The sequence below is a fragment of the Ranitomeya imitator genome, chromosome 6, assembly GCF_032444005.1.
Source record: "Ranitomeya imitator isolate aRanImi1 chromosome 6, aRanImi1.pri, whole genome shotgun sequence".
NCBI lineage: Eukaryota > Metazoa > Chordata > Amphibia > Anura > Dendrobatidae > Ranitomeya > Ranitomeya imitator.
In genome coordinates, this window is record NC_091287.1 from 363,481,858 (window position 1) to 363,496,394 (window position 14,537).

Sequence of the window (14,537 nt, forward strand, 5' to 3'; positions counted from 1 at the left end):
ACAGATAATGACTGCATGTCACAGTCAGAATCTGTCGCTAAAGGTACCTTCACACATAATGATATTGTTAACGATATTGTTGCTTTTTGTGACGTAGCAACGATATCGTTAATTAAATCGTTATGCGTGACAGCGACCAACGATCAGGCCCCTGCTGGGAGATCGTTGGTCGCTGAACAAAGTCCAGAACTTTATTTCATCGCTGGACTCCTGCTGACATCGCTGGATCAGCGTGTGTGACACCGATCCAGCGATGTCTTCACTGGTAACCAGGGTAAACATCGGGTAACTAAGCGCAGGGCCGCGCTTAGTAACCCGATGTTTACCCTGGTTACCATCCTAAAAGTAAAAAAAAAAAAAACACTACATACTTACCTACCGCTGTCTGTCCCCGGCGCTGTGCTCTGCACTCCTCCTGCACTGTCTGTGAGCGTCGGTCAGCCGGAAAGCAGAGTGGTGACGTCACCACTCTGCTTTCCGGCCGCTGTGCTCACAGCCAGTACAGGAGGAGTGCAGAGCACAGCGCTGGAGGACAGACGGCTGTAGGTAAGTATGTAGTGTTTTTTTTTTTTTACTTTTAGGATGGTAACCAGGGTAAACATTGGGTTACTAAGCGCGGCCCTGCACTTAGTTACCCGATGTTTACCCTGGTTACCGACATTGTTGGTCGCTGGAGAGCTGTCTGTGTGACAGCTCTCCAGCGACCAAACAGCGACGCTGCAGCGATCCAGATCGTTGTCGGTATCGCTGCAGCGTCGCTTAATGTGAAGGGGCCTTAACAGCCTTGAATGGAGATGAGCTCTGACAACAGCAGTTAACCTCTTGATCACAATGCAACAATGGTATGCTTAGAAAGCCAGGTGTCTGCTGAAGACCTTTATACATGTTATAAGAGTGCTGACTTTAACCCCTTCATGACCAGAGGTATTTTCATTTTTGCATTTTCGTTTTTTACTCCCCTTTTTTCCAGAGCCAAAACCTTTTTATCTTTTAGTCAAAATGGAGATGTGAGGGCTTGTTTTTTGAGGGATAAGTTGCGCTTTTGAAAAACATAATTGTTTTTAACATATTGTGTACTGGAAAATATGATTCTCTAGGTCATTATGAGTTCATAGACAAAAACCATGTCAAGGTTTTTGTATTTAATTAATGAAAGAATAATCCAAACTTTGGTGAAAAAAGTGCAATTTTCCTACACCTGTATCGTCTCCATTTTTTGTTATCTGGGGCTGGTTGAGGACTTATTTTTTCACGCCGAGGTGACATTTTTATTGATACCATTTTGGTGTAGATATGATCTTTTGATTGTCCGTTATTGCCTTTTATTGCAATGTAGCGGCGACCCAAAAAAACATAATTCTGATGTTTTAGATTTTTTTCTCATTATGCCGTTTATCGATTTTTTGTTTACTTTTTGCATGCTTCAAGAGTCTCCATGGGAGACTAGAAGCTGCAATTGTCTGATCTCCTCTGTTACACACAGGCGATGATGTGTAGCAAAATGCTCACTTGGTATGAGTGCCAACCACCATGTGGCACTCATAGCAATCCGGTTATGAAAACCATAAAAGTCTGCTGGAGGCCTCTGTTTGTCATGCTAACCCATCAGTATAGGAAAAAATGTTAGCACGGCCAAACTTGGAGGTACCACACAGTAGGTTCCCAATCCTTATAGCTAATTATCAAATACCAGGCACACTCAGGGATTTTTGGTGCAAAAATCAAAATTTAATACATACAGTAGCCACTAGTTACAAATGTTTCGGTCGTGATAGACCTTCATCAGTGTACTAGAGTTAATTTTTAGATGCTAGTGTGAGTAGAACACAAACAGTAGCCAAAGATCAGCTAAAGGGTGTAGCCCAGAGCGTAGGTGGTCAGTAACCTGATATAAGGTATTTTGTGACCAAAACCAGGTATCTGTTGAGTATCATATGTCGCAGTATACACCGCAAGACAAGGAGGTGTCACCGCCATATTGACACCTCCTTGTCTTGAGGTGGATACTGTAACATATGATACTCAGCACATACCTAGTTTGGGTCACAGTGTTAAGGAGAGAATGTATGGCATATGAAGATATACTGAAATCAAACATATATGGACGTTTTACTTAATATTAGATTCATGTCACTTTATGGGTTTCTAATTCACTGTTATAAGACTTAATTCTGTTTATTATTCCATCCCAAGATTTGCCAAGATATGCCAATGTCTAGATGGACTTTGTAATTCCCCTAGTCTTATCAAGAGTAAATGCACCTGTACATAGGGAGATCATTTCCCAGTAAACTGAAGATCAGTAGAATACGTGCATAGACATATGCCAACCTGACCTAGAACGGGTCATTAGGGTGATAACGGTTCAGAATAATCAACAAACAATATAATCAATCAAAAGTGACTTGTGATAATTGTTTTGTTAGAAAAAACCATGAAGTAATGAGACTGCCTAATTTCTCCTATAAAAGGAGGTATTCTGCGAAGCATTAAACGGGAAATGAATCATTTGATACATGATCTACTGTGTATTGTGTGTTCTTTCCTCCGTGCACATATCATCTCTTTCAGAGACCCAATTTGGCCACAGACAAGAGGGGTCACACCTTTGTGTGACAGAATTCACAGCTGGCGCCCAACATGGGGCTCAGGATGATACCCAGATGACAACAGCCACACCAAGTCTCCCCCAGGATGGACGTCATCAGTGGGAAGAGTCTGCAGCTCTGAACAAGGTAAGAAAATATATCATCTTACCTGACCTCTGTATTCACGTCCGGGCCTGGGTCGAGATAGTTGGCTGTCATTTGAAAGTCCTGAGTCTACGAACCTGGTCTGATATATACTTCCTTAATTGTCTGTATCTGTGTGTATTGTCCAGTCCATTATCAATTAAGGGTGTGTCTGGTGTCTAGGCATACATAGGCCATCCCACACTGTACAAAGGCTGCTTGAATAATACAGTGCGGAGGGGGTGTTATATTACTACCGTGCAATTGCCCTGGTTCTGACCTTAGACGGTCGATCAGTTAAATTTATACAGGTGCTCACATTCGGCCATTCGCCCCATAGTACAGATCTGGGGTCTGGTGACGTGACTTATACGGCATACACACATATGTGACACTAGAACAAAGGATTGTGGCATTGCTATAGACCTCCACTGTAATACTAAACGGTAGAGAATAATCAACAACAATATAATCAATCAAAAGTGACTTGTGATAATTGTTATGTTAGAAAAATCCATGATGTAATGAGACTGCCTAATTTCTCTTATAAAATGAGGTATTCTGCAAAGCATTAAACGGGAAACGAATCATTTGATACATGATCTACTGTGTATTGTGTGTTCTTTCCTCCGTGCACGTATCATCTCTTTCAGAGACCCAATTTGGCCACAGACAATTAAGAGGGGTCACACCTTTGTGTGACAGAATTAACAACAGTATACCTGATTGCAGGTCACTGACCACCTATGCTCTTGGCTATACCCTTTAGCTGATCTTTGGCTACTGTTTGTGTTCTACTCACTCTAGCATCTAAAAATTAACCCTAGTACACTGATGAAGGTCTATCACGACCGAAACGTTTGTAACTAGTGGCTACTGTATATATTAAATTTTGATTTTTGCACCAAAAATCTCTGAGTGTGCCCGATATTTGATACTTAGCTATAAGGTTTGGGAACCTACTGTGCGGCACCTCCAAGTTTGGCTGTGCTAACATTTATTCCTATACGTGGCAACCCTTATGTTGTGCACGCCTTTCAGTCCATGACCTCACTTACCTTTTCTTATAACCTGGAGGAGATATCCAATATCATTGCCCTTTCTAAGGTCCCTAATGATTTTCTAAAAATCCCCCCAGTGAAACCAAGGGGCAGGATTGGCAAAGGGAACTCTGTCACCACACCAGGTTGGAGCTTCACGGGGCTACTCTAACTGAATATGTCAAAGCAAAGAGAATACCCCGGGGTCTCCGGGTTTCATTCCACTCCACTCTCTTTAGCAAATCTACTGAGTTTTGATCTAAATTCAAATTGATTTTAAACAAATGATCTTTTGATCTTATTGATCTTATGGTTTTTACATTAGAACACCTCCATAAAGAGATCTCCACAAGCCAGGAAAGAGTTGAAAGCATTGAAAGTCAACTCTCTACCACTACCCCCGCTGAAGAATTCCGCTCCTTGAAATCTAAAATTGAGATTAACATCAGCCAATACCGCAGAGACATTGAACAGAGAAAAAGGGCTAAGTTTCAATGTGACATAGAGGACTACAAACTTGACAGGGTATACAGATGGCGGGACAAGCCTACATCCAGACAAACCTTCAACAGACAAGGTAAGCAATCTTCAATAGATTTTTCTACCTCTGGCTCGAACATGGAGAGGCCAATAAGAGCCCCCAACCCAGGTCATTTTTTAGGATGACAATGGTGACTAAAGAGAAGTGGCCCAGATGGGGGAGTCAACGTCCAAAGAAATTCGGACTCTCAATGAGTGACACACTCCCAGGTACTAACTCACTCATAGTTAACATTTCCTCCAAATCAATGGGCATAGCAGAACGCCAGGTCCTCCAAAAAGGGCTATCTTTTTGTCCTAGCTACAAAAATAGCACCTTCAATCTTGAAATGTACCATCAGAGATTTTACAGATGTCTTAAATTACATTTTGCCAACAGTGACACAGATAATAATCAGCCCTCAACTGCCCCTTCTGTTAAATGTTTGTCCGCTGTGAGCCTTGACCTATGCAATAAGAGCACATACAGGCCTCCATTAGGCTCTCACACGGTCAAAACATTTATTCATTTTGTCAATAATGTTTTCCAGAAACTAGGTAATGACACTGATAGAGGACTACTACATTATCCCCTTAATCTTTCTCCATTAGATGGCCAGGCTCTCAGCTCTCTACAACAACAGAAATACCTCATAATAAAGCCAGCAGACAAGGGTGGCACCATCGTGGTGATGGATAGAGCACTCTATGTCAGTGAGGTCTACCATCAACTTAATGATGGTAGCACATACAAGAAACTTACAAGCAATTCCACTGACCAGATCCAAAGGGATATACAGAATACCCTACAGAAATTCCTAGCTAGGGGTGTAATTGATAAAAAAAATGTGATTTCCTAACGAAAAAATACCTTATTACTAGGGTTGAGCGACTTTTGCTTATTTAGGGTCGAGTCGGGTTTCGCGAAACCCGACTATCTCAAAAGTCGAGTCGAGTGAAATCGGCCGATTATGGTGAAAAGTCGGGGATCAACTGAAACACGAAACCCAATGCAAAGTCAATGGGATTTTTTTTCTCTCTCTCTCTCTCTCTCCTCCGTCCCTGAACAGAAAAGCTGATGTTACACATTGCAAATCGCTACAGCGCACAAGCGACAAGATGGCGATAGGCGTCCACGCCCCTAAGACCTATGTCATCACTCTGCCCACGCTCCTTCATTGGCTGAAAAAATGGCACCAAATGCGTCATACGAAACGCGACTTTGGCGCCAAGATCGCCGACCGCATGGCCGATCCCACACTAGGATCGGGTCGGGTTTCATGAAACCCGACTTTGCCAAAAGTCGGCGACTTTTGAATTTGTACGATCTGTTTCGCTGAAGCCTACTTACTACACCAATCTTTTACATCTTGCTTAAAATTCATAAGAGCCTCGTTAATCCCCCTGGCAGACCAATAGTAGCCTCTACTGATTCCATTTTGTCTCCCATCTCAATATAATAAGAAAAAGGTAATTACCCCATTGATAAAGAATACACCTCCTTTCTCCTTAATACCGGAGAATTTCTTGTTATTATCTGTGAAATCAGTCCTGTTCCACCAGATACAAAATTAGTTTCCTTCAATATGAAGAACTTTTATACGTACATACCTCATTCTAATGGCATAGCCTCAATACGCATCTTCTCTCTAACTCCAGTATAGACCCAGACCAAATTGACCTCTGCTGTGACCTTCTCTCTATCGCCCTCACCAAGAATTTCTTCCTTTTTGAGGATTCTTACTACCTACAGGTTAAAGGCACAGCAATGGGCTCGATCATCATGTCTCCATATGCAAATGCTTATATGGCCCACTATTAGGAGTTTATTTACATCAACCATCTCTTCCATACCCATGTGAAGGTATGGAAGAGATTCATAGATGACATATTTTGCATCTGGACAGGGGAACTTACATCTCTGGAATGTTTATTTATATTCCTGAAGACCTCTTGGCCCAGACTGGATTTCGCTATGACACACCATAGTGAACAAACTAGTTTCATTGACACTTTGGTCATCAATAATGTTGAGCGATACCTTCCGATATCCAGAAGTAGCGGTATCAGGTTGGATCGGCCGATATCCAAAAAATATCGGATATCACAGATACCGATACCCGATACCAATGCAAGTCAATGGGACACAAATATCGGAATGTAAATAAGCCCTTTCTGTCCTTCTACATCCTGTTCTGGAGGGGGAAGAGTGTGGGTGGTGCGTGGGTGGACACTGTGCATGCGAGCGGGGTCTGTGCGGGCCTGCCGGGGATCTGTAAGGGCCTCTTGGGGCTCTGTGTGGGCTGCTGGGGGTCTGTGCGTGCTAGCTGTGGCTCAATGCGGGCTGCATGGGGTCTGTGCACGCCTGCCGGGGCTCTTTGCTGGCTGCTGGGGGTCTGTGTGTGCCTGCCAGGGCTCTGTGTGGGCTGCTGGGGCTCGGTGCATGCCTGCTGGGGCTCTGTGCAGGCTGCCGGGGGTCTTTGCGTGCTGCCTGGGCTCTGTGCAGGCCTGCCGGGGCTCTGTGTGGGCTGCCGGTGCTCTGTTCAGGCCTGCCGGGGCTCTGTGCGGGCTGCCGGTGCTCTGTGCCGGCTGCCAGGGTTCTGTGCAGGCTGCTGAGGCTCTGTGCGGGCCTGCCGGGGGTCTGTGCAGGTTGCCGGGGCTCTGTGCGGACTGCCGAAGTTCTGTGTGGGCCTGCCGGGGGTCTGTGCATGCGTGCAGGCATTGTACGATGGGATTACAAGTCCCATCATAGTTATATAGTTATTAAGGTTGAAAGAAGACTATAAGTCCATCTAGTTCAACCCATAGCCTAACCTAACATGCCCTAACATGTTGATTGGACGATGCCTGCTATAGTGACAGTAATTGACACATTAGCCAATGATGAGACAGTAGTAGCCCCATCATCCGGCTAATATGTTGAATAAAAAAAAAAACATACATACTACATACATATTACATACAGTACATTCATACATTACATACAATACATACATATAGACATACAGTACATTAAACATAGAGTACATACTCACCATTACTTGCCATTTTAATCCCCGAAGCCAGTGACACCTGTAAAAAATATTAAAATAACAAACAACCAATATACTCCCTGTCAGCAGAAATTCACGAGTGTCCCACGACGATCTCCCATAGAGAACGGCAGCATCAGCTGATGCGACCGCTCTCCAGGGGCTCCAGAAACACAATGATGAGAGGAAGGTATCCTTCCGCACTGTATTCCCCCGCCACTGTAAAAAAAATAGTCCCTAGTCTCACTTTTGGCATTGCTGTGTGAGAAATTTTCCCACGCAGCAATTGCCATAAAGTGAGACTTTGAACTCAGGTAACCTCAGTGATGCACTGCAGAAGCCATTGTCTCCTCTCAGTGTGTCATTGAGGGTCATATAGAGCAGTGACATCACCCAAAGTCACTGTTCTATAGGGGAGATCGTCATGGGACACTTGTTATTAATTGGACTATGGCGGACAGGTAGCATACGGTTTATTATTTTACGTTTTTTGCAGGCACTGAAGTATGGTAAGTATGGTTAAATGAAGAATATTAACATACTTTTTTCCTAATGTGTGAGTGTTTTATTAACCCTTTATTACTATTGGATTACTAATGGATAGGTGTCCGTTATTAACCCGGCTTAATGTCACCTTACAATTGCAAGGTGACATTAACCCCTTATTACCCCATATCCCACCGCTACAGGGAGTGGGAATAGCAGAGCTAAGAGCCGAAATTGGCGCTTCTTACAGATGTAGCCATTTCTGGGGCGGCTGCGGGCTGGTATTTGTAGCCTGGGGGCCAATATCCATGGCCCCTCTCTAGGCTATGAATATCAGCCCGCAGCTGTCTGCGTAGCCTTTCTGGCTATAAAATATAGGGGGACCCCATGTCATTTTTGGGGGGTTTCCCTATTTTAATAGCCAGTAAAGGCTACGCAGACAGCTGCAGGCTGAAATTCATAGCAGACTACAAATATTGGCCCCCGGCCGTCGGCTTTCCCCCTCTGGCGCAGAAAATTGCGCGGGAGCCCCCCAACGTTTTCTTCCATTTTTTAAAATTAAGCGCTCATTAAGGCCTTTTTCACAGTTGCGTCGGTACGAGTCCGTCGCTATTTGTCGGGCCGATGTACCGACGCACATTGTGAAATTAGTGCACGACGTGGGCAGCGGATACAGTTTTTCAATGCATCCGCTGCCCATTCTGAAGTTCGGGGAGTATGGGTAGGAGTTTTGGCCGCACATGCGTGGTAGAAAATTGCGGACGCGACGGACAAAAAAAGTTCACTTGAATGTTTTTTTGTGCCGACAGTCTGCTAAAACACGACGGATCCATTGCACGACGGATGCTACGTGAGGCCTTCCATCACGATCCGTCGCTAATACAACTCTATGGGTAAAAAACGCTTCCTGCGAGCACATTTGCAGGATCCTTTTTTCCCAAAACAATGGATTGCGTCTAGTGTTGAGCATTCCGATTCCGCAAGTATCGGGTATCGGCCGATATTTGCGGTATCGGAATTCCAAAACCGAGTTCCGATATTTTTGTGATATCGGGAATCGGTATCGGGATTAAGATTCATGTGTAAAATAAAAAATAAAAATAAAAAATATTGATATACTTACGCTCGGACGCGCCCTGGTTGTCACCGCTGCAACCGCCATGCTTCCGTTCCTAAGAATGAGCGCGTTAAGGACTTTCGATGACGTCGCGGCTTGTGATTGGTCGCTGAGCGGTCATGTGACCGCACACGCGGCCCAATCACAAGCTGCGACGTCATCGAAGGTCATTAACCCCTTTACCCCAAGGGTGGTTTGCACGTTAATGACCGGGCCAATTTTTACAATTCTGACCACTGTCCCTTTATGAGGTTATAACTCTGGAACGCTTCAATGGATCCTGGTGATTCTGACATTGTTTTCTCGTGACATATTGTACTTCATGACAATGGTAAAAATTCTTTGATAGTACCTGCGTTTATTTGTGAAAAAAACGGAAACTTGGCGAAAATTATGAAAATTTCGCAATTTTCCAACTTTGAATTTTTATGCAATTAAATCACAGAGATATGTCACACAAAATATTTAATAAGTAACATTTCCCACATGTCTACTTTACATCAGCACAATTTTGGAACCAAAATTTTTTTTTGTTAGGGAGTTATAAGGGTTAAAAGTTGACTAGCAATTTCTCATTTCTACAACACCATTTTATTTTAGGGACCACATCTCATTTGAAGTCATTTTGAGGGGTCTATATGATAGAAAATACCCAAGTGTGACACCATTCTAAAAACTACACCCCTCAAGGTGCTCAAAACCATATTTAAGAAGTTTATTAACCCTTCTGGTGCTTCACAGGAATTTTTTGAATGTTTAAATAAAAATGAACATTTAACTTTTTTTCACAAAAAATTTAATTCAGCTCCAATTTGTTTTATTTTACCAAGGGTAACAGGAGAAAATGGACCCCAAACATTGTTGTACAATTTGTCCTGAGTATGCCAATACCCCACATGTGGGGGTAAAGCACTGTTTGGGCGCATGGCAGAGCTTGGAAGCGAAGGAGTGCCATTTGGCTTTTCGTTTGGAGAACCCCTGATGTGGCTAAACATTGAAACCCCCCACAAGTGACACCATTTTGGAAAGTAGACCCCCTAAGGAACTTATCTAGAGGTGTGGTGAGCACTTTGACCCACCAAGTGCTTCACAGAAGTTTATAATGTAGAACCGTAAAAATAAAAAATCATATTTTTTCACAAAAATTATCTTTTCACCCCCAATTTTTTATTTTCCCAAGGGTAAGAGAAGAAATTGGACCCCAAAAGATGTTTTACAATTTGTCCTGAGTACACTGATAGCCCATATGTGGGGGTAAACCACTGTTTGGGCGGATGGGAGAGCTCGGAATGGAAGGAGCGCCGTTTGACTTTTCAATGCAAAATTGACAGGAATTGAGATGGGACGCCATGTTGCGTTTGAAGAGCCACTGATGTGCCTAAACATTGAAACCCCCCACAAGTGACACCATTTTGGAAAGTAGACCCCCTAAGGAACTTATCTAGAGGTGTGGTGAGCACTTTGACCCACCAAGTGCTTCACAGAAGTTTATAATGTAGAACCGTAAAAATAAAAAATCATATTTTTTCACAAAAATTATCTTTTCGCCCCCAATTTTTTATTTTCCCAAGGGTAAGAGAAGAAATTGGACCCCAAAAGATGTTTTACAATTTGTCCTGAGTACGCTGATAGCCCATATGTGGGGGTAAACCACTGTTTGGGCGGATGGGAGAGCTCGGAATGGAAGGAGCGCCGTTTGACTTTTCAAAGCAAAATTGACAGGAATTGACATAGAACGCCATGTTGCGTTTGAAGAGCCACTGATGTGCCTAAACATTGAAACCCCCCACAAATGACACCATTTTGGAAAGTAGACCCCCTAAGGAACTTATCTAGAGGTGTGGTGAGCACTTTGACCCACCAAGTGCTTCACAGAAGTTTATAATGCAGAGCCGTAAAAATAAAACAAAATTTTTTTCCCACAAAAATTATTTTTTTAGCCCCCAGTTTTGTATTTTCCTGAGGGTAACAGGAGAAATTGGACCCCAAAATTTGTTGCCCAATTTGTCCTGAGTGCGATGATACACCATATGTGGGGGGAACCACTGTTTGGGCACATGGGATGGCTCAGAAGGGAAGGAGTGCCATTTGAATGCAGACTTAGATGGAATGGTCTGCAGGTGTCACATTGCGTTTGCAGAGCCCCTAATGTACCTAAACAGTAGAAACCCCCCACAAGTGACACCATTTTGGAAAGTAGACCCCCTTAGGAACTTATCTAGATGTGTGCTGAGCGCTTTGACCCACTAAGGGCATCACAGAAGTTTATAATGGAGAGCCGTAAAAATAAAACAAAAATTTTTTCCCACAAAAATTATTTTTTAGCCCCCAGTTTTGTATTTTCCCGAGGGTAACAGGAGAAATTCGACCCCACAATTTGTTGTCCAATTTGTCCTGAGTGCGCTGATACCCCATATGTGGGGGGGAACCACTGTTTGGGCGTATGGGAGGGCTCGGAAGGGAAGGAGCTCCATTTGGAATGAGGACTTAGATGGAATGGTCTGCAGGTGTCACATTGCATTTGCAGAGCCCCTAATGTACCTAAACAGTAGAAACCTCCCACAAGTGACACCATTTTGGAAACTAGACCCCCTAAGGAACTCATCTAGATGTGTTGTGATAGCTTTGAACCCCAAGTGTTTCACTACAGTTTGTAACGCAGAGCCGTGAAAATTTAAAAAAAAAATCTTTCCGCCCAAAATTATTTTTTAGCCCCCAGTTTTGTATTTTCCCGAGGGTAAGAGGAGAAATTCGACCCCAAAAGTTGTTGTCTAATTTGTCCTGAGAGCGCTGATACCCCGTATGTTGGGGGAAACCACCGTTTGAGCGCATGGCAGAGCTCGGAAGGGAAGGAGCGCCATTTGGAATGCAGACTTAGATGGAATGGTCTGCAGACGTCACATTGCGTTTGCAGAACCCCTAATGTACCTAAACAGTAGAAACCCCCCACAAGTGACCCCATATTGGAAACTAGACCCCCCTGGGAACTAATCTAGATGTGTTGTGAGAACTTTGAACCCCCAAGTGTTTCACTACAGTTTATTACGCAGAGCCGTGAAAATAAAAAATCTTTTTTTTTCCCACAAAAAATATGTTTTAGCCCCGAGTTTTGTATTTTACCAAGGGTAACAGGAGAAATTGGACCCCAAAAGTTGTTGTCCTATTTGTCCTGAGTACGCTGATACCCCATATGTTGGGGTAAACCCCTGTTTGGGCACACGGGAGAGCTCGGAAGGGAAGAAGCACTGTTTTACTTTTTCAACGCAGAATTGGCTGGAATTGAGATCGGACGCCATGTCGCGTTTGGAGAGCCCGTGATGTGCCTAAACAGTGGAAACCCCACAATTATAACTGAAACCCTAATCCAAACACATCCCTAACCCTAATCCCAACAGTAACCCTAACCACACCTCTAACCCAGACACACCCCTAACCCTAATCCCAACCCTATTCCCAACCGTAAATGTAATCTAAACCCTAACTGTAACTTTAGCCCCAACCCAAACTGTATCCCTAGCCCTAACCCTAGCCCTAACCCTAGCCCTAACCCTAGCCCTAACCCTAACCCTAGCCCTAACCCTAGCCCTAGCCCTAACCCTAGCCCTAACCCTAGCCCTAACCCTAGCCCTAACCCTAGCCCTAACCCTAGCCCTAGCCCTAACCCTAACTCTAGCCCTAACCCTAGCCCTAACCCTAACCCTAGCCCTAACCCTAGCCCTAACCCTAGCCCTAACTCTAACCCTAGCCCTAATGGGAAAATGGAAATAAATACATTTTTTTCCCTAACTAAGGGGGTGATGAAGGGGGGTTTGATTTACTTTCATAGCGGGTTTTTTAGCGGATTTTTATGATTGGCAGCCGTCACACACTGAAAGACGCTTTTTATTGCAAAAAATATTTTTTGCGTTACCACATTTTGAGAGCTATAATTTTTCTATATTTTGGTCCACAGAGTCATGTGAGGTCTTGTTTTTTGCGGGACGAGTTGACGTTTTTATTGGTAACATTTTCGGGCACGTGACATTTTTTGATCGCTTTTTATTCCGATTTTTGTGAGGCAGAATGACCAAAAACCAGCTATTCATGAATTTCTTTTGGGGGAGGCGTTTATACCGTTCCGCGTTTGGTAAAGTGCTCCCCTCTCCGCACACGGCAGCAGGTTGGTACTCTCTATGTGTACCCTTTCATCAGGAGTATGTAGGCAGACTATAGGCTGTATCTACTTCACTATATGGGACTTTCCCTTGATCTTTGATTCGTACCCTTAGCCTTAGTATTGTGGATGCCACATAATATACATCTAGCCCTTATTATGCACCTTATGGATAGCAATTAAATATACTATCTCCTGCATCAGGCACTTTACTTGATATCCTTATGCATACTGGGTATCTCCCTGCATTGGCACTTTATCTGAGAGCAATTATTATATGTTCTATATTTTATTCTTAGTTACTTCTAATAAATACCAATATTATTTCATTATGTGCATTACGCGATACACATCAATCTACGTATGATATTGTGCATTTATTGATATCAGTGTAACTGTTCATAATTTTGGAATAGGTCTCTTGATTATCTTTTGGCTCTATTTGTGTGTCATTTGTTCCGTGTGTGGTACTAGTGTCGCCTCTTTTATCTTGCTTCATTGCATCCCATTACTTGGTTTTTATCTATGCATTTTTTTGTATTCTAGTTATATGGTTCTTTAATAAAGTGTTATATTTTAGCTCTTAGTGTCCATTTTTCTTTTGGGTTTCTCCTGGCACATAGTGCCGGATGTCAGCTGCGATAGCCAGCTGACACCAGGCCGCGATCAGCGGCGCTCCCGCCGTGAGCGCCGCCGATCGCGCTGGACATACTATCCCGTCCATGGTCATAGGGGCCCACCCCACATGGACGGGATAGTACGTCCGATGTCAGAAAGGGGTTAATGCGCTCATTCCTAAGAATGACCGCTCAGCGACCAATCACAAGCCACGATGTCATCGAAGGTCCTTAACGCGCTCATTCTTAGAAAGGGAAGCATGGCAGTTGCAGCGGTGACAACCAGGGCGCGTCCGAGGGTAAGTATATCAATATTTTTTATTTTTATTCTTTATTTTACACATAAATATATGGATCCCAGGGCCTGAAGGAGAGTTTCCTCTCCTTCAGACCCTGGGAACCATAGAGGATACCTTCCGATATTTGTGTCCCATTGACTTGTATTGGGATCGGATATCAGTATCGGCGATATCCAATATTTTTTGGATATCGGCCGATACCATCCAATACCGATACTTTCAAATATCGGACGGTATCATTCAACACTAATTGCGACAGATTGCTAAAAGCACAAGTGTGAAAGTAGCCTTAGAAACATCGGCCTCTCTATTATAGATCTATGGATATATCTATCTATAGATATATTTATAGATAGATATATCTATAGATACATAGATGTATCTATCCATATCTCTTTCTGCTTTCACACATCAGTTTTTTGCCATCAGGCACAATCCGGCGAGTTTTTGGAAAAAAACAGATCCGTGGAAAAGAACAGATCCGGCAAAAAAAAATGGATCCGGCGGAAAAGAACAGATCTGGCAGAAGAAAACAGATCTGG